At 41.8% G+C, this 23,182-nt stretch overlaps 1 protein-coding gene across 2 annotated transcripts in view; it reads left to right on the top strand.

The window, feature by feature from the left end:
- The first annotated feature begins 6,678 nt into the window (after positions 1-6,678).
- B3GALT1 (beta-1,3-galactosyltransferase 1) overlaps positions 6,679-23,182 on the top strand; it is a 226,871-nt gene continuing 210,367 nt past the window's right edge. Inside the window, exon 1 of one of the 2 annotated variants that reach the window (XM_074873332.1) lies at positions 6,679-6,839. The gene's annotated coding sequence lies outside the window, so the exon portion shown is untranslated. The remainder of the gene's footprint in view (positions 6,840-23,182) is intronic. The other variant, XM_074873331.1, reaches the window with a different exon arrangement.

Here is a 23,182-nt window from a genome sequence, read left to right as displayed (position 1 = left end):
CTTTGCTGAGCTCCCCAAACAGAGCTCTCTGGCTGAGCTGACCAGCCAATGTCTATTTGGCTCTTAAGTATTGAATGTCCCACAGCTGTGAAGGGCTGACAGGCCAATGCCGACTTGCCTCTTAATCATTTACCAGTAACACATGATTTAACTCTTAACATATTGAATCTCCCACAGCTGCACAGAGCTGACACTCCCACACCTCACCACCCTCACAGTAAAGAATTTCTTCCTTATACCTCATCTAAATCTGCCCCTTGTACCATCCCTACATTCTCTGATAAAGTGTCCCTTCCCACCTTTCCTGTGAAAGACATGTCTTAATTGTAGGAAAAGGTAATACTATTCTAGTAATAGTCTTGCACACTTGCTATTTAAAATTTTCTGGTTTCAATTGCTTATAATTTTGTTTGATGTTATCTATTTGGGTTGAAGCTTTCTGCACATAGGAAATGACAGACAGACTGATTTCTTTTTAAAACTTTACCAAAAAGGCTTCCTCCATTTCCAGGAAAAACATTTGGTAAGGGTATAGAATTTTGCCCATGCTAAAATATCTTTGAATAAACTTAAATCAATCTAGTGCCTCAATTTTTATATGGTTCTATTTTGACTATATTTACAATATAGATTTCAATTCCAACATCTCACATTATTTTTTTTATGGTCCAGATCATGTCCTGGTGATATATAGCCAGCAGAATGTTTTTAGGACTTCTTTCTGAATTGCTGCAGCAGCTAGAAGATACACAGGAGATTGTAATCAATAAGGCCTGAAGTCATATTTTTAATAATTCAATAAATCAAAGTATTAAATAATTGTGCAAGTAGCAGGATTCATCCATTCTATGCTCTAAATAAGGTAAGAGTCCTAAGAAAAACACCATGCAATCACAAAATTAAAGACTATCAGACAGCTTTTGAGTTCAGGCATTCTCACTTTCAAACTTAATGTTCTTTTAATGTAATATGTCTGTATGTATATAAATAGATAGATACTCATGTATACATAAGTAGAACCACAAGCAATCAGCAAATTACTGTAACACCAGCAGTGTATATATAGAACTAGCAACCTCAGTACCACTAAATTGCTTCATAATCTGGTGGCTTCACTTTTTCCCTTCATTCTTTCTAACTATATACTTCATTTTTTCTTTTATCGTTCCTCTGCTTGCATTACAAGCTCTTTGGGGCTGCAACTATGGACAACTTTTTCTTCCAGATGATAAGCAAAAGGACACAGCCTTCTTCTGTCTTTACTTTGAATAAATTTCGGCAGCAGTGTCCTCAAGCCCCTTTCTAGGCAGACATTCTTATCTACATGGATGCCACAAACAGAAACAGTAATTTTTCTTAAGATGCTCTTCAATGAAAATAAGGGTGACAGAACCAGGCCAGTGTGTTAATCATAAAATAGTACCAATGATGACAATTCCAACCTTTGCAGTGCTAGTACCAAGGGACGTGAATCCTGAATTCTGGGAGATGTGTCCTTTAAGAAAATGGAATTTAATGTCAAGTCACACTCATCTGCTGGTCACATCTCCTTGCTAGTTAGCAAATCAGATGACATCTTCATCAGATGACACAGAACCTAGCTCTCTGATTTCTGAATAGCAATTGCCAAATCATCCTGCAAGAACCTGAAAAAGAAAATTGCATGCAAAATTATAAAATAAGTGAAAACATTAATCATGATTAAACCGAACCACACTGATTTTTGCCAGCTGGATTCAGCCACTGACTGTGATGTGAAGGCTCTTCTCTCTTGGTTAACCCAGTTGAGAGCTGGATTAATTTTTTAATAATTTCTTAGGTAATAGTGCAAATGTTTGTCAAAACAGATGATCCACCACAAAATTAAATATGGGGTGGGGAACAATAAAATATCTACTATATTAAAAACAAAGATAAAAATACCTAAATTGGTTGGACCAGTGGACAAAAAAAAAAAAAAAAAAAGAAATGTTCTTTCAATGTCCTGGTCACTCATGCAAAACAGAATTGCTTGGATCTGAAAAAATGCTCCACCGCTCATCCCTTCCTCAACACAAAAGGCCTATTTTACATCACTGTTCAAGGCAGTCGCAAAGAAATATGTATTTATGGAGTCTTTAAATATTTCTAAGTATATTCATTATGTTCATAGTGACATTGCTATGAAGGACACTATATAAATGGAAACTGCTACTTGCAACTGATTGCTTCAGATAAACAAACATCTTGAAGGACTCACCCAGAACACAAGGGAAGTTGCTTTGCTTTGTTTATGGGGAGATCAGCTCTCTCAGGCTGACATAATAGATGGTAGATAAAATAACAAAAGGAAAAACTTCTTTATGCAGTGTGAAATCGGATCACAATGCACTTCCAGAAGAGATCATGTGAGCAAACTCTTTGGGGCAAGAACTTTGTTTCCTTACTTGTCTACATAGCACCTAGCACATAACTGGGATTTGCATCTCACAACATACATCTACATAATATTAACAAATGGGTTACCAAACAAGGTTAAATAACAGTAGCAAACTGTAATGCATTTAAAAAGAATCAAATATTCCTCCCACAGATCTGTAAAGGCAGCGCTTCATCTATGCATCAGTTAAATATTCAAACCCTACCAAAAGGGAGGAGTGAAATAACGTTTATCTCTAAAAGCTTATTTTACAGTTTGATGTAAAACATCTGCTGATACCCTATGCCTCACAGAAGGGCTCAATTAATACTTTGTTTGCCTTCTAACACTAACTGCCAATACACAGCAGGGACAGTTGACCCCAACTGACCAAAGGGATATTCCATGCCATACGAGGTCCTGCTCAGCAATAAAAGCTGGGGAAAAGGAGGGGTGGAGGGGACATTCATGGTTACAAAGTTTGTCTTCCAAAGCAATCACGGCATGTACTGACATCCTGCTTCCCAGGAAGTGGCTGGATGCCTGCTGATGGGAAATAGTGAAACAATTCCCTCTTTCAGTTTGCTTATGCACGTGGGCTTTGCTTTTCTTATTAAATTGCCTTTATCTCAACCCTCAAGCTTGTCCAAATTATCTTCTGCCCCTGTCCTGTTGAGGAGGTAGGGGAGAGAACACCTGGGTGGGCATCTGGCTGCTGGCCAAGGTCAACCCACCACAGCAGGGAATATCCACAGTATTTCATAATTTGGAGGTTTTGTCAGCCTGGAGATGATTTTGTTTTCTGGTACTCCTCCTGGACATCAAACCCATACTGTAGTTATTCCTCTTAGGAAGTTGGTCTGGGATAGACTCACCTATTTACTGCCCATACAGTTATTTCCTAGTAATCAAAAATGTGACTCATATCAGAGAACAGTAGCAGGTAGATGTAATTTATGTATGTCTACAGGTAGAGCCTTCATCTGAAAAAAATGGGGGCAGGGCATCAAGAGACGAAGAAGGCAGATGAATCAGTGGAGAAAAGACTAGATGAAGCATAAAAAATCTGAAGATTTGATGTTTAGTATAATCAGTCTCCAGCTGGATGCACAGTTAATATCAAAACATAACACTAAGACGCCACTTACTGCTACCTACATTAGCAAAATATCAACTCCCTGTGAGGTGATTCTCTCCAAAACCAATACATTTCTTATGTATAAAAAGATAGCAGAGATGAAAAAAGTAAAATGCCTGCATGAAGTCATGAACAGAACAGGTGAAAACATAATTGGGAGTGCAAACCACTTTCTTTAATTGGGGAACCACCTGGGGCCACAAAGACTTTCTGGATGGAGATGGAGTAATTTTTCAAAGCATGCACATTGTTAGTAGAAAGCAGAACCTCTCCTAAAACCTGAGGTTAAAGACCAAAGGATATACAGCAACTGCATTTCTTTTTTCGGAGTTGAATTTCAGCATAGTTCCTACTGCCTGCCAAGGTCCCCAATACCAGCACTTAGACCACAGTTCACACCTTGCTGGCAGTCTTAACAGCTAAAACCATGATTTAGTAGGTGTGATTCCTGACTTCTGCTGTCAACCCTAGAAGCCTGTTGATCCAGGACAGAATGGACTCCTGCTGACAGAGCTATATGGGGATTATATTTCTTATACTGTTTCTGCTGTGAATAAGAGTAGTTCAGCTCCTGTTAGTACTTTCCAAAAATACTATATTGTTTTCCAGAAAGAACTGTCAAACTCTTCTGCTTTATGAGAGTGAAGGCTAAATTACAGTTTTGTGGGCTAAACCAATCTATGCAATTTTACTGGGATACAAAAAAACCCCCCAGTTTACCAAAGTACTAAGAGCCCTGCTAAATTTTAGAAAATGTTACGCATACTGTAAAGCACTTTAATGAACAGGCCCATATTTCAGGTGTGCTGCTTTCTCTTTCCCACGTTTTCCGCAATTACTCCACCAATTATTTGGTGGTTCTATGCCTGTAACAAGTCTCCCCCTGAGAAGTTTTGTCTCATCAACAGGATATTTAGCTGTTATGTGGTATGCTGTCTTTCTATTTGCAACAATTTTGTTTAGAGATCTTCAGCACTTTTGAAGAATTGTCTTAAGATATATTACTTGGTTTTTTTCGTTTTTAGCTAAACTGCTGGTTTATCCTGGCAAGTAATGATTAGTTACCTCACTAGCCGAGTTGTGTATACGCTTGCAAAAAGCTGCTGTTGAACCTTAAAGGCTACTCTTTTAACATGAAAATAATGTTCAGACAGGATATCTGAATTTATGTTTACATTTTTAGCTAAAGTTTAAAATATTAAAAATAATGACATTTATGTTCTAGTTACTATGAAAGAGCTTCACTTATAAGGATTATTTCTCATATTTCCTCCTTCTTTGCCAGAGTTATAGAGTTATAACTGTGCAATGCTTTAGTTAGTTCTGCAACATCTATAAAACTGTCAACAGTAAATAAAGTATATTTGTTGTTTGTTTTTTTCCAAGATAAAGATATGGCTGACATCAAATGTTAAAAAACCACCTGCTTTAACAAAGAGTAAAAAATCTCATACTTTCTGAGAAGTATAAAATACTAACAACACTGTACTTTCTCAAGGCTTGAAGTGGCTCCTGAACTAATAAAACCAATTTGCTAGAAGAAAGACATCTCTGACTGAGCTATTGCACAGTGTCTAAATTTATTAGCATTTAAAACATTTCTTATTTCCTTCCAAACAAAAGTGGCTGTATTCAGTGTTCACAGCGACACAGTAAACTCATATGTATCATTGCCACCAAAAAAAAGGTAAACTGTTGAAGAGTGGGAGGAAAAGAAATCTGACGTTGTAGTGGATCAGTCTCACCAGAATAAAACTGGCATTAAACTGTTGCTATGAAAGGAAAGGGCATGACTTTCAGGTTGTTTAACAGTAGTAGCAGTTCTGAACTCAGCAAAGATGAGGGTACCCGCATGATGCTCATGTTTATTTTCTTCCTCCTCGAGGATCCACTTGAGGTAATTTTTATCTTTGTTAACATATGTTTCTACCTTTCTCTTTCTTCACTGGTCTGCAGCTCCAATTCTACACCTGAATTTACTGTTACCTTTTAGATAATTTAGATACTATTTCTTTGCTACCCCAAACCCAGTTTTGTTCAGCTCCAGGGCTGCATTTCTTTAACTGATCACGGGTAAGCCACTTACAGCCGTAAGGTCTCCAGTACCAAGTCTGTGCCCCTTCCCTTATCACCTTATGCCAGGACTCCTCTGTGGTGCATCCCAGGTCTTCACTTCTGCAGGGCCTTTGCTACCCTGCCAGGCCTGCACACCTCTACACTACATCACTGTGGTTAGGGTGCAGAAGACCTCATTCCACGTAGAATAACAGGGATGCAAAACTAGGGTTGTGCCCCATAAACAACAGTTAGCCAGAGACACCTGGGCCACCGGCGAAATTTCTGCTATAGCTGAACTAAGTGAAACCCGGGTGCAGGCAGGTCAGGCACAGTCGGGGGCCAAGCCTCAGTTCTGAGGCCTTGTAAACTCGCTACACGCCTCGCAGCGCAGTGCCACCCGTGGCGGCAGAGGGCACCGGAGGGTCCACGCGGGGCGGCGCGGCACACCCACACCGCAGCGCGGCGCGGCAGCTGTTAAGGACGCGGTCCCCTGTCCGCCGCGGCGACGCCAAGGTCGGCGGCAGCCGGCCGCCGCGGGGATGTTGCCGGCGGACGCGGTTTCAGCCCCGCGGGATTCTGCCGGAAAAGATACATCCTCTCCCCCTTTCGTAATTTTTTTTTTTTTTAAACAAAGCGCCTCGGTGTGAAGTTCCGATGTTCCTGCACACGCGAGGGAAGGGCGACACGCTCTTCCCACCTGAAAGGCCGGCCCTCAGCCCCGCTCCCGTTTTCCGGAGCGGCTGGGGAAGGGCGAGACCGGCCCCGCCGCACACGTTACCGTTGCCGGCAGCCACCGCCGGGGCCAGAGCGAGCCCCGGAGAGGCCGAGGCCCTGCCCCAGCCCGCTCGGGCCCGGCCCGCCGATCCGCACGGCCCCGCCGCCGGCCCTGTTGGCGCGCCCCAACGCCTCACACCCGCGGCGACCCCCGCTGCCCGCCGCGGCCCCCCCTCCCGGAAACAGTGCTGCCGCAGCGGCGAGCTCCCATTGGCCCCTTTCCGTCACACCTTCCCGCCTCCTCAGTGCTGAGCGGGCGGCGATTGGCTACTAGACGTTGTCAGTCGGAGAGGGCGAGCCCCGCCGGTACCCGGGCTGCGCTCTCCTGAGGCGGGCGCTGCTGCCGGGCGCCGCGGCGGCTGGTGCGGCTGCGGGCGGAGCAGTGATGCCGGCTGCGGGGCGGCGTATGGCAGCGGGAGCCCGGCACGGAGCGGCGTGCGCCCAGGCGGGCGAGGGCGGCGAGCGCGGCCGGTAAGGTCCGGCCGCGGGGAGGGCGGATGCCAGCCTCCGTGCGCGTCCGATACGCCTCGTGCTGAAGGGGCCGGTGGCAGCGCCGGGCAGCGGTACCGGCACGGGCGGAGCGGCGGGCGGGCAGGGTGCCTGGGGCGGGCGGCAGCGCTGGGCGGCGGTGGGCCGCGACGGGCCGGGGTCGCGGGCGGGCGCGGTCCTCCGCCGCCCCTTGCCGTGCCCGTCGGAGCGGTGGTCCTGGCCGTGCACCGTCCCGGTCCCCGGGCGGGACCGGCGGCGCAGCGGGAACTTCAGTGCCGCCGCCCGCTTGGCGGCGGCCGGCGGTGCCACGGCGGGGGGCGACACTAGCCCGCCAGTCGGGTCTGGCGGAGGGGCTGCCGCGCTGTCCCCTCCGCTCCTCCGTTGCCTCGGGAGGGCTGGGGGCGGGGGCGGCCGGAGCGCGGGGGCGCCGCCGAACGGCGTCGCCGGTGGCCCCGGCGCTGCCGGTGAGGGGCTGCCGGGGAGGTGGGGGTGGTCGCTGGGAAGGGGGGACGGCGCCGTGTCCCCGCACCCATCCGGCGGGGTGCTGCGTGTCCCGCTTGCCGCGGGGGGGAGCTGAGGGGGGCGGCAGGCGGGACTGCCCCGCGGCCCGGCTCGCGCGGGGATCTCGCGCGCTCGTGGGGAGCGGCAGCCGCCAGCGCGGGCGTGCGCGCGGCCCCGGGCCCGGTCGGTCCGTCGGTCGGTTCGTCCGCCGGCGGCGCTGGGGCTGAGCGGCTCGGCGGGGGCTTGAACTTCCCCTCGAGGAGGGTTGTACTCGACCGTGGTCCTGGACGCTCAGCTGGGTGATTCACACGCGGGGGAAGCTAACGAAGGTGGTGGTCTTGTTGTGACCGCTGACTGTGTCTCAAAGCTAAAACTGTTCAAAAAAAAAGTTGTTTTAAAGTAAGTGTAACGGTGACGGTTGATATGTGACCACCGGCTGTTGAGACGGAGGAATTCCAAAGATTAAATCCCCTTTATCCATGCACACTTCATCATTATTCAACCTGCTGTACTTTTAGTGATAGAAGATAATATTGGAAGGCTTTGAAGTCTTGTCAAATCTTGTTGATTAAAAAACCCCAGCGTTTAGGTGCTCTTTATAGACGTTAAGGTAAACATTTGGAATCGTGATTATATAACATTTTAAGGAATCAGGATGCTGCCAGACTTTGTGGTGATGGACCTGCTCCTTCAATCACAGAAATCAAGAGGAGTCTTGACACTGATTCAGTAGGAAGCAAGATAGCATCCACACTTCACAGTTGAAGAGAAAATAGTTTCTGTTTTCTCTTGATTATTTTGTGTGTGATGGGTTGGGCATTTTAAACATTAAGAAACACTGTCTGCAGAAAACACAAAAAGTGTTTGATTTGGTTTTTCCTTCTTTTGTGGCTGTAAGCTTCCTTCCCTACTTTCTAGAAGTGCTAGTAGATTTGGTTCTCTCTTTCTTGATACGGAGTATTCTGATCCATTAATTCAGTTATAAGGACACATTTGATCACGTGATGCATAACATGCTTTCAGAATTTTTTAGAGTTATGGGATAGATGGCAAAGATGAATAACCAGTGTAAGCACCGTTACAGATACGTGCTCTGTTTTGGAGAGCTGAAGCCCAGTTTCACAGCTGAGGGGAAGGCACTAGTAAGTGGAGAAGATCTGAAGTGCGGAACATATAACTGATACAGGTTAATGTTGTTCCCTCCCTGCATACTTACCCACTAAATAACGGTTTTGACAGAACATATATTGCTACTGAAATTTGAGTTTCTTATACATTACAGATTCTGGATAGATCCAGATAGATCCAGCAAATGTCATATTGGCAAGCCAGTTTTTCAGAAACCTCATATAGTTAACTTGAATCAGTGTCTTCAGAGTATTTTAGGTTAATTTAGAGAGCAATCCTGATCCAAATAGACTGCATGTAGCTATGATGCAATGTCTGAGATGCACCCAGTTGTGCCAGACTGCCTCATACCTCACCTGTGTTTTTCTTATGTGGTTTCTTAGGAAAGAAACCCCTGAATTTTTGTGGTGGTTTTGTGGCACAGACCAGTGGAATTTTTGCGAAGATTATAGGCTGAAAACACTAAGCTTCCCCCCCCCCTCCCCCTTGTGAGTGACACCAAATTTTAATCTAAAAATCTAGTTTATGAGTGGGTAAACTGTATCATTTGTGGTACTCGTTTCACTGGGATTGTTCTCAGGAAGGCAGACATACAGGAGAATGTATGCAGTGTGTTCGCTACACAGCTTATCTTTGTCTTAACTACTTTTTTTCCTCAGAGTTCTTAGGAAACCTTTTTCTAAATGATCAAAATATTTCAATTGTATATCTTCAGAAGTGTGCTCGATTCAGTGTTGATTTCTCTCTTTGTCTGTTAATAAATAATGAAGTTTTTTGGAGCAGGGAGCATCCCACCACTAAAGTGAATATAGATGTATTAACTATTTACTTGTTAAAAAATATTTATCAGCTATAGACTTACTAATAATCATAATTATTATCATTATATAATGTTTATACCTGGTTAAAGCTAGAGGAGAACACAGAAGTTTTGGCGATTGTTAGCTTGCTTTTCATAGTTTTTTTCTGTAGAAAAGAAAATGAGTCCATCTGTATGCCTCCCAACTAAGGACACTCATTAAAAAACAAAAAAAATCTTGGATTTTTCTAAGCTGCTTTTGTAGTAGTAATTTTTACAGGGAAGTATTGCTGTATGCAATATAATAGGAAATCTGGAACTGAAGCAGTCAGTCCTGTCACATTCTCCAACCTGCTGCCAGTTTAGTTGCTTAAAGATGGATACTAAAATATTATTGATGTAATTTGCCACGAGTAGTAGTAAAATTATTTGTTTTGATACAGCTAGAGAAAACAAGTGGCATGCTTTTTTAGAAAGAAGTACATATGTACATTTAGTTGAACTGCTGAAGACTTGCAGAAGATCGTAGAAAAGATGAATGAATGATGGATCTCCTCGTTGTATTAGATCATGCAAACAGTACGCTGATCTTTTTGGAAAAGCTAATGCTGTTTTTGAACTGCAGTTAAAATACTGACTCGTAGCTGTTAGCACTGTCTCCAGCAAACACAGCGACTGTAAATGCTGATGTATGGAAGCTCTGCAGAATTCCAGATAAACAGAAGTATAAAATGTCTCTGCATTCAAGTGTTCCCTTTGTCACTTACTCACAGGCTTCAGATGTTTCCACGCAGTGATAGTATCTGCTGCTGCCTAATGCTGCCATAGGCATATGTGAATGACCAAGATTGCTGTTCTTCAGCTCCTGTGTCTCCAGTGAATGTTTTCCAAGGAACTTAACAAAAGATGCTCTTAAACAGGACATGGGAATTCAGCTCCTGATGCTGAGGACACAGCTCTTCAACAGAGTAACAGAGGGAGAGAGGTGAAGATGGGCAAGTTGTTCTTTGATAGGCAGGCAGGCGTAAATTTCAGCAGAGCTGTGCAGACTGCAGATGTGTTGGTGGCTGAGATCAGCTCTCTAGAGTCCATCCAGGAGAAAGAAAGGATGCACAAGAGTCTCTCTGAGCCTTGGCCCTGCTTGTGGGTAGCATTAATACAGAGATAAATCAAGGTGTGATAAAGAATTACAAATGTAATTTACGACCACATCCTCCTTCTTGTATCACTACCTAAAATGTAAAATTGCTAGGTATTTTGCAGGTGTAGTAGGGGGTGGACACTCTTCTTTAACCTTCCTGCATTCTGATTTTTCTGGCTCTCAATTTAACCTCCCAAACTATTGGGAGTAATCTAAATATCTGCAATAGTTACTCATCAAAACTGTACTGTATTATTAATTTAAGTGTATAACGTATATATAAGTGTATAATTTATAACATAATGTATCACTATCCATATTTATGAAATACATAAGTATACATTCTTTTCTTCTGAATAACAAGAAGTTACCAAATACTGGAGAGGGAACTAATGGTTAAGAGTGAAGTGAATGAAGAATACGCTATACAACTGAAACCATGTGAGAATTCTGTTCAGCTATATTTATTAATTTCTGTGGAGTGTTGCCAGCATACCTTCTCCCTTTGCAGAAGGTGTTCTGTATTATCAGTAGCCTCAAAATATTTCAGTTATAATATGCATATTTCATGTATAAATACTTTCCATAGAAAGGAGGGCAGAAAATACCCTACAGATACTGGCTTTTGCACTCACTTTTTAAAGACTGCCATCTGAGTACCAGTAAACTTTAACTCTTACTATCTTTTGAGACTTGCTGTAGTATAAATGTGGATGACTTGCATGCCTAACCTTGCTTCCCTTTGAGCTGTTCTGCAGCTCTGCTCTTTGAGGGGGTGATGTTTGTTTCTTTTGTCCCTCAGCAGGTGGCTACATTTTCACTGAAATAGCTGATCCTGCTGTGGAACAACATCTGTGGCTTTGCAGGGGGTCATACTGGCTGGAGTAATTCATATATTTCCTCCTGGGTCTGACCCTTATTTTTGTTTAAAGATATAGTACTAATTTATTGCTTAACATAGGCTATTATATGTTAGACTTTATACTGAAGGTCTGCTGTTATTCAGATCTGATCTGTATCTTTCACAGTGGTTAAGAAGCAGGGGTGTAACCTTTTTTTCTGTTTTTTTCAGAGCTTAACAGAAGACATTAGAGGCATTGAAGTTAAGAATATCAGAAAAGCTCTGTTGGGTCAGATCAGTGGGCTTTCATACTCAGGTTTCAGTCTCCAACAGTGATGTTAAGGGATGCTATTTAGGGGCTGCACACAAATCTAGGCACCTTATGTATCTGTTCCCTTGTATTCTCCCAGCATACTTAGTTTTCATGTTAGGGATGGTAGGTATATATCTGCTCAGGGTTTTTAGAGCCTGTTTGTGGACCTGCCAACCAAGAACCTCTCTTTTTTCAAACTTGCTGATGCTCACTACCTTCACAATCTCCTGTGGTGGCACGTTTCAGAAGCTTACTGCTAGCTTTGTAAAGAAGCACTTTAATCTTTGGTAAACTGATGTCTTACTAGCTTTGTTAAATGTCCCTTAGTTCTATTACTGGAGGATTTAGCTAGCAGAAGTTTTACATTAGTTTACTTACCACCTTCATGGTTCAATTGATCATATCTTGCTTCAGCCTTCTCTCCAACTGAAAAGACTCTTTAGTCTCTTTTTTCTAAGGCAGGCACTTCATCCTTTTGATGTTTTGTTTGCCCTTGGTCTGACTAGAGTCTGTCCTTGAGATGCAGAGACCAGAACTTCACACGCTACTTGAGATGTGGGTGGAGTAAGTTTGTATAAATGTGCTCTATCTTGTTCTCAATGCCTTTCCTCATGATGCCCAATGTTTTGCTAGGTTTTTTGGTTGCTGTTGAACATAAAACTGTTAATTCCAGGGAATCTGTCAATAATCACTCCTAGATTTCTCTTCCTCGTTTCTCGGCATGGTGATTTAGATTATATTTCACTAGATGAATTAGCTTACATGTATCTAGACTGAAGCTCATTTGTCAACTCTTTGTCCACTCTGAGTTTTGCAAGGTGCTTCTGGAGTTCTTTGCCATCAGCATGGCATTAGTTCTGTGCTGGAAGGCAACTTCTTGTCTTTGTCCTAATTTTGCCAACAGTATAATTCCTTAAGAGTTCTTTTGTGTGTATGTCTGATGTTTGAGAGAGTTAAAAGTGTTGTGGCAAATCAGTCAACAGGTTCATAGATCTTAAAAATATCTTGTAGGTAACACAGGCTTTGCTTTTTGTTGTTGTTTTTTTTTTACTTTGAACCTCAGTAAACATGAACTCAGAAGAAGAACAGGTTAAGGCTGTGTCCACAAACCCGGAACAGATAAAAAAAGAAAGAAAACTCTGAAAGATTACATTCATAGCACTTAATCCAACTGCAGTGAATGGGAAAATAAGAATGATGGTACATGGTATTTGAGCTGCATTGATTGCTTTTAAAATTATGCTTAATTAAAACCAAAGCAGCTTTTAAAAATATCAGTGTGCAAAGTGATGTTTACTCAAATAACTTTAATGCTTTCCTAGCCCCTCTACAGATTGACTACACAACAGTCTTAACTCCAGTACCATCTAATTAATCACTTTCCATTTGTGAACTACATTTCATAGTAACATGAAAATAATAAGCAAAGCTTTTCCCTTCCTCCCTCCCAGTTTTATTAGAGGTTAGGTTGGAAGCCCACCATGTAGAAAGGATTTCTTCGTGTTCCTTGTTCAAAAACAGGCTGGTCATTTGATATTCAGAGCATGTAACTTAGAAGAGCTGCTGCACTGCAAACAGCATTAAGAGTGAGGTTTAAAGAAACATTAGAAATGTATTATTAGTGTGCTGCATTATTACTTGGTGTTATTTAGTAATAAATGTGGTTTCACAGCAGCATGACTCCAGCAGTGTGTCTGTATGATCCTGTCTTCCCTTCTCACAAACGCAATAACTCCATCCTTCCTAACCCTTTGCAGAACCACTTCAGCACATTAGTCTGGCAGAAGACAACTCCTCCCCCCTGGCCACTGGTTTAAAAAACAAAAACAGAACAGAAAACCACTTTCTGCCAGCTTGAATCTGCTTCACAATGGACCCTATGGAGGCTGATGCAAGGGACGACATAGAACTATGAAGGTAAATTCAAGAGGAGAGCAGGATGGTTGACAGGCAGCAGTTAAATTGCCTTATGTGCTTGTCAAACCCCAGCCTGAAGTGCTGTTCTGTTCCTTGATTTACTGTTGTTAAAGTACTTGGCAGAAGTACAGGACCATTTTAGCAGTCACCCTTTTGCTTTGTTAATTTAAATATTTAGCTTCAAAGAATGTAAAATGCAATTCTTTAAGGAAGGCCCCAGCTGTTCTACTATCCATTGATGAGGTCATCTCCTGTGTAAATCTGTCTTAAAGACTGTGATACCAACTGTAGTTACTTGCAGCAATAGGATTCTTCTTTCATTTTGTTTTGTACCATAAGACAGTTCACCAAAACAGCTTTTTCAAATTAGCATGTGTTCAAGTATGTAACAAATATAACATTTCTGCTATTTGAATTTAGTAATGGGTCATTTAAAGTCAGCTTCCTGATCTATTTCATGAGTGCTGTTTGCCAAAATCTGTAGCAACCAAGCCAAGGCAGTTGTTTGCCATGGGAAAAAGTTTTGGTGTATCCCTTTTGCGTGATCTGCTTGAAACCCGCCTAATGCTACTATGACAAACAAGTCCTTGTGTACAGTAGCTGTGAAGCCATAGTCAGCTTTCTGTTAGCTGATGCAGCTCAAGATTAGTTTAATGGGGAACAGTGAGTTCATGGTAGCCTGCAAAGATGTCATGGATGGACGTGACCAGTGTTAGTGTATAGGCTGTATAGTCTTTCTACAGGCCATGGTAGTAGTAATTGATGAATCTGTGCTGTACATTTAGAAGCATAATGATAGAGCAGTGCCACTTGCACTGCTTATCTGCCTTAAACAGACTATCATTGTAAAAAGTGGAACTTGTCTTCCATTGTTTAATTATGACAATATCTTCTTGTGTTAAGATGTATGCAATCAGTCATCTTAACATTTTTATAAGATACTTCAGAATCATCAGTCAAATTTTAATATATTCTTTCCTAGAAAAATAGTTTCATGTAGGTAGGATGGTTCATGTAAAGGAATCCATGCTGCTGTGGGCACCCACAAAATATTCTAAACCAGTTAATTTCTTCTATGTACATTTTCTAAGATGACACTTTAAATCTCAAAAAATCATTTGGTCTGTTAGGCAGTTAGTAAGAGTGGCATTAGTACATTCATGGCATTGTACTGTAAAAAATTATTTTGTAAAAGTTAAAGCCTTCAGAATTTGAAAGATCTTTCCATGTAGAAAAATAATACATTTTGCTTGGATTTCAGACTTTGTAGTAAACCCACTAGCCTTTTTTTTTGCCAAGCTTTTGAGTACACTAGGTGTTTATTAATAGGCCTCAGAAAATGCATCTTATCTCAAATGTAATCATAACACAAATTCTGCTATATGTAGTTCACTACTGTATTTGCTTAAAATAAGCTAGGAAATAACATACCACTGCTAAAAGTTGGCTGAAAGATTCAAACGTATGAGCATAGCTGATCATACTACAGGTTTTCATCACATGAATTAAGCTTGAAATGAAAGTTTCTCACCAAGTTAGTGGCAACGAGGTCAGGTTGAGTCTGATGTCTCAAGTTTATGTAAACTTGCTTGGGATTCACCTCTATCTTACCTGTTTGTTAAAGAGCACATTACTACTGCTCTGTAATACCTATTACACAAATTTTTTTATGTTGCAGCTCAGGTGTAAAAATGTTCTGCAAACTCTGAAGAGACTGGCCTACTTGCTGGAAAGTTTCATGTGCAGATTTCAGATTACTGTACAAAGTCAAACATTCCCATTGCTAAATTGGGTTGAAATAGACTATAATATAAAGTCTGGAAAAGAATTTGAGCATCTGCTACTGATGTTGCAAGTTGGAGCATATTAAACATTTCACATGGAAAATATACTGCTACTGCGACAAAATTGTTTTATCCATATCTTCTGTCTAGTTTATAGAATTAGAACTCAATGGGAGTAGAATTCAACACATTATGTCCTAGTTACAAGTGAGGAGGAGATACTGAAATACCACATTATAGGTATCTTACTCTGAATATTTCTCTGGAGAAAATACAAAGTCTTTATAGGTGTGGGTATGAACAAAAGAAGCATATATAGAGGCATCAAAAAACTAGTTAAACTAAGAAATAACTTACAGAAGTTCTATACTGTTTATTCAGTAATATCCTCACTTAAAAGGGAAATGAAATACTATTGTTTGTTACTGGTGCAAATTCTAAACATAAACAGACAACTCTGTTGAAAAGCTCCAAACTAAAATGTTTGCTGTGAATTGTTTTTTATTTGTAGAGAAGGAACAGTAATTCTTTAAGGTTTTATATTGATATCACCTGAAGTCTTCTGCAAAGTGAATTTGGTACTGCACCTCACTTTGTAAAATTGCTCTTTGTCATCTGACACAATTAGTGCTGTAATCTCAGGAATGGTCATGACAAAAGTGGGTGGCAAGAGAATTTTCTGGTAAAAGCAAAAAGCTCACCTGCAGGTTTTTGGAGAGGGAAGTCGTGCCATAGCATGAGCTGTCCACTTTCAGACATTTTGTCGTTCCAGTTTTCTGAAACAAAATTCATTAATTCTTTTAGAAAGTAAAACAAAATGACACACTGCAAAATGGCTCAATAAAAATTGCACAGGAGATAACTGAGTCCTAAGTAATAGGTTTTCCTCTAAAGATATTACACTGTACTAGGTATAAGACTATGCATCAAGTCATAGCAAAAATGTGTGAATGAATTGGATGACACAGCAGAAGCGGTGGATCTCATAACAGGAAGACTGTCACGGTAGGCTTCTGCTAGGTTTTGTTTGCCCTGCAAGGATGTCTTGGAACAGTCACCCCACCTGGGGGTGGAAAACTTCCCTGAGCCTCTGCCTATTGCTGCATTTCATCACTGACTTTTGACTGAGGCATCTGACTGTTGTTGGCTGGGTTATTGTAGATCGTTCTGGCTGGCTATCAGGGGATCACAGGTCCACTTAGAGGTAGGTGCCGAGGCATAGGAGTTTGAGCCTGGGCCAGACAATATCCACTTTATATCATTTTAAACTATATATTACTATATTAACCACAGAGTCTGGGGATGCCATATACTGGTTAATGTGTCACAGCTGAGGTCACCTGGAAATCATCTCCTTCATAATTTGAAAACTCTGAGAAGGGAAGATTTCTTTATGACCCAATAAAAGTAAGCAACATACAAGTGCTAATGTGTCTTTTATAAAATATGTCCCTATTTATATGGGGGACACATATTCTTATATTTATATATAGATGTCCTGTGCACACACCTGCAGGGCTATGATCTTATTGGTATCACGGAGACATGGTGGGATGGCTTCTATCACTGGAGTGTTGGAATGGAAGGATATACAGGGCCTTTAAGAAAGACTGATAAGGGAGATGAGGAGTGGGGGTGCCCTTTATGTCAGTGACCAACTGGAGTGCATGGAATTCTGCCTGGGGATGGATGAGGAGCCAAGTGGGAGCTTATGGGTAAGGATTAAAGGGAAGGCATGGACAGGAGATGTTATACTGGGGGTCTGCTACAGGCCACCTGACCAGGAAGACCAAGTGGATGAGGTCCTCTCTAGAGAGATAGGAGCAGCCTCATGTTCACAAGCTGTGGTCTTCATGGGGGACATCAACCACCCTGATATCTGTTGGAGGAACAACACTGCAGGGCTTAAGCAATCCCTGAGATTCCTGGAATGCATTGATGATAACTTCCTTCTCCAAGTGATAGCGGAGCCAACAAGGAGAGGTGCTATGCTGGACCTTGTTCTCACCAACAAGGAGGGGCTGGTGAGGAGTGTGAAGCTCAAGGGCAGCCTTGGTTGCAGCGACTGTGAAACAGTGGAGTTCAAGATCCTTAAGGCTGCAAGGAGGGTGTGCAGCAAGCTCACTACCCTGCACTTCAGGAGAGCAGGCTTTGGCCTCTTCAGGGATCTGCTTGGCAGAGTAACATGGGATAAAGTCCTGGAGGGAAGAGAGGCCCAAGAAATCTGGTTGATATTCAAGAATCACCACCTCCAAGCTTAAGAGCTATGCATCCTGACAAAGAAGTCGTCAGGTAAGACTGCCAGGAGGCCTGCATGGATGAACAAGGAGCTCCTGGACAAGATCAAACATAAAAAGGAAGTCTACAGAGGGTGGAAGCAAGGACAGGTAGCCAGGGAGGAGTACAGAGAAACTCTGGGTAGCCAGACATCAGGTTAGGAAGGCCAAAGCCCTGACAGAATTAGATCTGGCTAGGGATGTCAAGGGCAACAAAAAAGCTTTTACGGGTATGTAGATGATAAAAGCAAGACTAGGGAAAGTGTGGGCACTCTCTGGAAGGAAAAGGGACACTTGGTCACCTGGGATATGGATAAGGCTGAGGTATGCAGTGACTTTTTTGACTCAGTCTTCATTGAGGTGGGGACTGGGAGAAGGAAGAACCACCCACTGTAGGAGAAGATCAGGTTCAAGACCACCTAAGGAACCTGAAGGTGCACAAGTCCATGAGAACCAATGAGATGCATCCATGCGTCCTGAGAGAACTGGTGGATAAAGTGACTAAGCCAGTATCCATCATATTTGAGAAGTTGTGGCAGTCCAGTGAAGTTCTCACTGACTGGAAAAGGGGAAACATAACCCTCATTGTTAAAAAGAGAAATAAAGAGGACCTGGGGAACTACAGGCCAGTCAGTCTCACCTCTCTGCCCAGCAAGATCATGGAGCAGATCCTCCTAGAAACCATGCTAGGGCACATGGAAAATAAGGAGGTGATTGGTGACAGCCAACATGGCTTCAAATGCCCTGACAAATTTGGTGGCCTTCTACAGTGCGGTTACAGCACTGGTGAATAAGGGAAGAGCTACTGATGTCATCTACCTGGACTTGTGCAAAGCATTTGACACTGTCCCGCATGACATTCTTGTCTCTAAATTGGAGAGACATGGATTTGATGGATGGACCACTCGGTGGATAAGGAACGGGCTGGATTGTTGCAATCAAACAGTTGTGGTCAACGGCTCAATGTCCAAGTGGAGAGCAGTGACGAGTGGCGTTCCTCAGGGGTGGGTGTTGGGGCCAGCGCTGTTTAACATCTTTGCTGGTGACATGGACAGTGGGATTGAGTGCACCCTCAGCAAGTTTCCCAATGACACCAAGCTGTGGAAGGAAGGGATGCCATTCAGATGGACCTTGACAGGCTTGAGAGGTGGGTCCATGCAAACCTCATGAAGTTCAACAAGGCCAAGTGCAAGGTCCTGCACATAGGTCAAGGCAATCTCAAGCACAAATACAGGCTGGGCGATGAGTGGTTTGAGAGTAGCCCTGTGGAGAGTAATAGTGGAGAGAAAACTGACTATGAGCCAGCAATATGCATTTGCAGCCCAGAAAGCCAACTGTATCCTGGGCTGCATCAAGAGAAGCATGACCAGCAGGTCGAGGGAGGGGATTGTCACCCTCTACTCCACTCTTGTGAGACCCCACCTGGAGCACTGTGTCCAGCTCTGGGGGCCCCAACATAAGAAGGACATGGACCTGCTCGAGTGGGTCCAGAGGAGGCCACAAAGATGATCAGGGGCTGGAGCACCTCCCCTGTGAGGACAGGCTGAGAGAGTTGGGGTTGTTCAGCCTGGAGAAGAGAAGGCTTCAGGGAGACCTTGTAGTGACCTTCCAGTACTTAAAGGGGACTACAGGAAAGATGGGGAGGGACTCTTCATCAGGGAATGTAAGGATAGGATGAGGGATAATGGTTTTAAGCTGAAAGAGAGTAGGTTTAGATGAGATATAAGGAAGAAATTCTTTACTGTGAGTGTGGTGAGACTCTGGAACAGGTTGCCCAGAGAAGCTGTGGCTGCCCCCTCCCTGGCAGTGTTCCAGGCCAGGTTGGACGGGGCTTTGAGCAACCTGGTCTAGTGCAAGGTGTCCCTGCCCATGGCAGGGGGTTGGAACTAGATGATCTTGAAAGTCCCTTTCAACCCAAACTATTCTATGATTCTGTGATTTTCTGGGTGGTCACTCAGCCAAGTTACTGCATGCTTTCATTTCACTATTAGATCTTATTTGAGGTGATTGCCCTGTAGTGAGACTTCTGACATGAACCAAACAGGTCAATTATGACATCTGAGCAAGTCCTATGCACTTTGTACAGGTGTCAGTGAAATGAAAACTCAGACTGTGTAAGACCTTTTGAGCTCAGGTGGTTTTGACTCTGACTATAGGTTACCTGCTTTTTTGGAACTAACTTAGAGTGTGTACTGTTCAGAATTATTGTTAATGCAGTTCTTCCTAGCAAAATACCAATAAGAATTCAGCATGGTTTTGCCAACTTTTATAGATCTACTCAAACGTTTTTAAAACATGTTTTGCTCATCTTTCAAACTGTCAGTTTTTATGTGCTTGGCCAATATGACCTATAAGCAAGGTTACGCTTGGGTACAACATGTAGTTGTTTGAAAGTAACTTTTAATCACAGTTTTAACAATGTGGCCTCAGGCAGCTGTATGATAAATATTACATGTTTTTACTTTTTAAAAGCTGTAATTAATTTTATAATAAAAAAAAGCATGTGTGTGCAGGTATAAAGAAGTGTCTACAATCCTGTATGTTGAAATGTCCTCTGAATAAAAAGTACAGTGATTAATCCCAGAAATCAGTTTTAGTATGTTACATTACAAATGCTTTTAGTAGTACTTGTTTCTTTATGTCTTTGAGACTAAGTTACCTGTAGAACAAGTTAAGAAGTTTCTACACAGTGCAGCAGAGACATGCTGTCAGTTTTGGCTCCTGGATTCCCTGTTGCTCTGAATGCCAGAGCAGATCTGCTTAGGCCAGAGATGATCAAGAGTAGCAGTCTTGGCTGGATGTGGTGGATCAGTTTCCAAGTTACATTCTGGCCACTTGCATGCTGTAACGAATTAGTCCCAACCGCTAGAGAGCAGCTGGGAGAGCCGGATGAGATCTGCTGGGTCTGAAAGTACTCACAGATACATGGACATACCAGTGTATATGTACCTGGTGGCACTTGTAAATGCTTGGATGGGTGAAGCTCAAGGGTACTACAGTTAGATCCCCAAGGAGCCTTAGCCAGGTGGCCTAAGCCAAATCAGTGTTGGTGCTGAGGACACTACAGAATCAAGTAGCTGTTAATTGGCTTTGTGACAGCCTGCTTCTCTTGCAGAGTGGAAACTTCATGCACCTGAGGGCCTGGCCTAGCATTTCCACAGTGATGATAAAAATGCTGCTCAGAACTTTAGTTTCATCTTTTCTCAATGCAAAAGCCTTCTAAATATGCAGTACATACATATTTATTTATGCATGCCTAAATTGTTAATCTGTTATGTTGTCTTGGGTACTGCCTGTGAATTCTGTAATTACTTCAGTTTTGTACATGTTATTCTTATGTGCCAGGATTTTGTAACTCACTGGATGACATTTTTGCCTGATTTGCAAAGAAGAGCATAGTATTAATAAAGGTGGCTCTAGTTTGTCATCCGATGGACTATTTCCATGGAGAAAAATAAAATAATTTGTTTGACTTTCGTATATTTTCATTGGTGAAAAATAAAATCATGTCAAGCTTTTGAAGGTGACCATGGCTTTCCTATGTAAAACAATACAAATTGTTGTAGTCTTAGTTTCTTTTGCTATATCGTAGCTAGGTCAGAATATAGCTGTATTAGATGGATAAGAATGTAGTTACAGTACCACGTTATCTCACAGGATATTAAAATTTATGTGATTGTTCTTCTCTGTCTTGGAAGACAAAGATTTATAGTCTTTGAACAGTTCTGATAGGTGGTATTACAAAAGATAATTAAAGTATCATGGAGATGACATGTGGGGTTTAGAAAATCTGTAGTGAACCCCAGACTGGTTGAATTGAGGACTCCAAACTGGAAAAACACTTTTTTTTTTTTCCACTAGTAAAACTTAGTTAGGCTAGACATTTTTTGATGAGATGCAGTGACATGCTTAAAGACAAATAGATTTTCTAACTGTATAAGTAATAAAACAATATATTGTAATGAAAATTCAGGAGGTGTTTCCTATGAAGCATAGCGCTAGTATTTCACGTATAACCAATACGGAAGTGATTAAATTGCTTTACAAGGAGAAGTTGGTACCATGGTAGCAAGGAATATTACAAGCTAATACTGCATCTATCTGAAGATGTATGGTTTTGTGGTTATGAAATATTATAATAACCTTGCGCACCTCTAGAGAAGAACCTTAGCTATAGCTCTCTGGAGTTATTCTTCAAACAGTATTATTATTCTACATAAATAATTTTTATGCAAAGAACAGTTACAGTAAACAGAACCATAAGAATGAAATGACCATATTCAATGTTAACAAATGCATAAAAGACAGGCCAATATACAAGTATGTAGATAGAAATAACATATTAAAGAAAAGTAAAAATAGTTGATTGCCAAGTGAGTTTCACATTAAAATCTTTATCCAACGCCCACTGGACTAACTAGAAAGTGATCTTGTAAGTCCTCAGTCAATTTCAGTGAACTTTGAGTCCTTTTCCTTCTTCCATGAGCGTGAAAAGCCAGGACTTCCCTGAATTTCAGTGAATCCACCTTTAAGGATTTAGGTAGTTAATACACCTTCAGTGCATTTAACAGCTTTCTCTTGAACACAGTGTTGTGAAGATTTATAGTCTCCTTTTCCCCAAAAACTGCAGCCTGTGGGTTCATCAGGGTAGTATCTGTACTATTTCATAGTGGTTGTTTTATCAGGGTTTAGGAGGACTTTGCTTTCATAGTATTTGTTTACTGTCAGGAGCACCTTGCTCAGTTTTTGTCCTGTATTTGTTCTGGAAAGAGTGAGAGAGAGAAAACAGTGAAAACTGTATGAGTTTGGGCTAGAAATTTAAGTTGGCAGCATAGTTAATATTAAAGTTGACATGCATTTTAAGGTTTCAAAGGAGTTTTGAATTCTTAGAGGAAATGGAACTTTGTTGTTCAGCTCATTCAGTTGGTTGGGGTTTTTTTTCTGAAAATGGTGCCTTCCAAGCAAAACAATAGTCTCTTGTCCATGTAGCATTTCAGATATTTAACTTTAATTGGTATTAATGGGAGTTTTGAATGTATATTCAAGACATAGTACAATTTGATATTCAAGAAAGTAAGAGAGAAATGATGACAAAGATAAGATGAATAATGTTTTTCTCAACCTGTGTTAAAATTTTTCTGGCTTTGTATAAGGGGTAAAACCGTGACACTTACTGGTATCTTTATATTTAAATCTTCAAATATTTTTATTTTCTCTTTTGCACAGCAACTTGTGTACTGCACTTGGCTTTTTGAACCAGTTAAACCTTCTTTCTTTCCCAGGCTGCTTTTCTTTCTTTTTTAAATTTATTTTATTATTTTTAATTTAACAAAATGTAAACAGATTTGCGTTTTGGAAAAGGAAAAGTCAAATAAAAAAAATTGTATGCTCTGTTTTACAAGGATGGTTTGAGCACTCCTAGGAAGACTGTATATTATTTTTTGTTTTTCTCTGAGTGTAAACTATGAAAAACTATTTTTCAGTTTTTTCTCTTCTGATCCAAGTGGATTTTCATACATAGGAAGACATACCATATGCATATGGTGCTTTGTTCCCTTCAGATATACAACTCTCTCATCATTTGGGGAGTAAGTATAACCCAGTTATATCTCGTTATGAGGAAAT

This window comes from Strix uralensis, chromosome 6 (assembly GCF_047716275.1).
Source record: "Strix uralensis isolate ZFMK-TIS-50842 chromosome 6, bStrUra1, whole genome shotgun sequence".
Taxonomy (NCBI): domain Eukaryota; kingdom Metazoa; phylum Chordata; class Aves; order Strigiformes; family Strigidae; genus Strix; species Strix uralensis.
The sequence above is the reverse complement of the archived record's forward strand: the minus strand, read 5'-3'. Positions and strand labels throughout refer to the sequence as shown.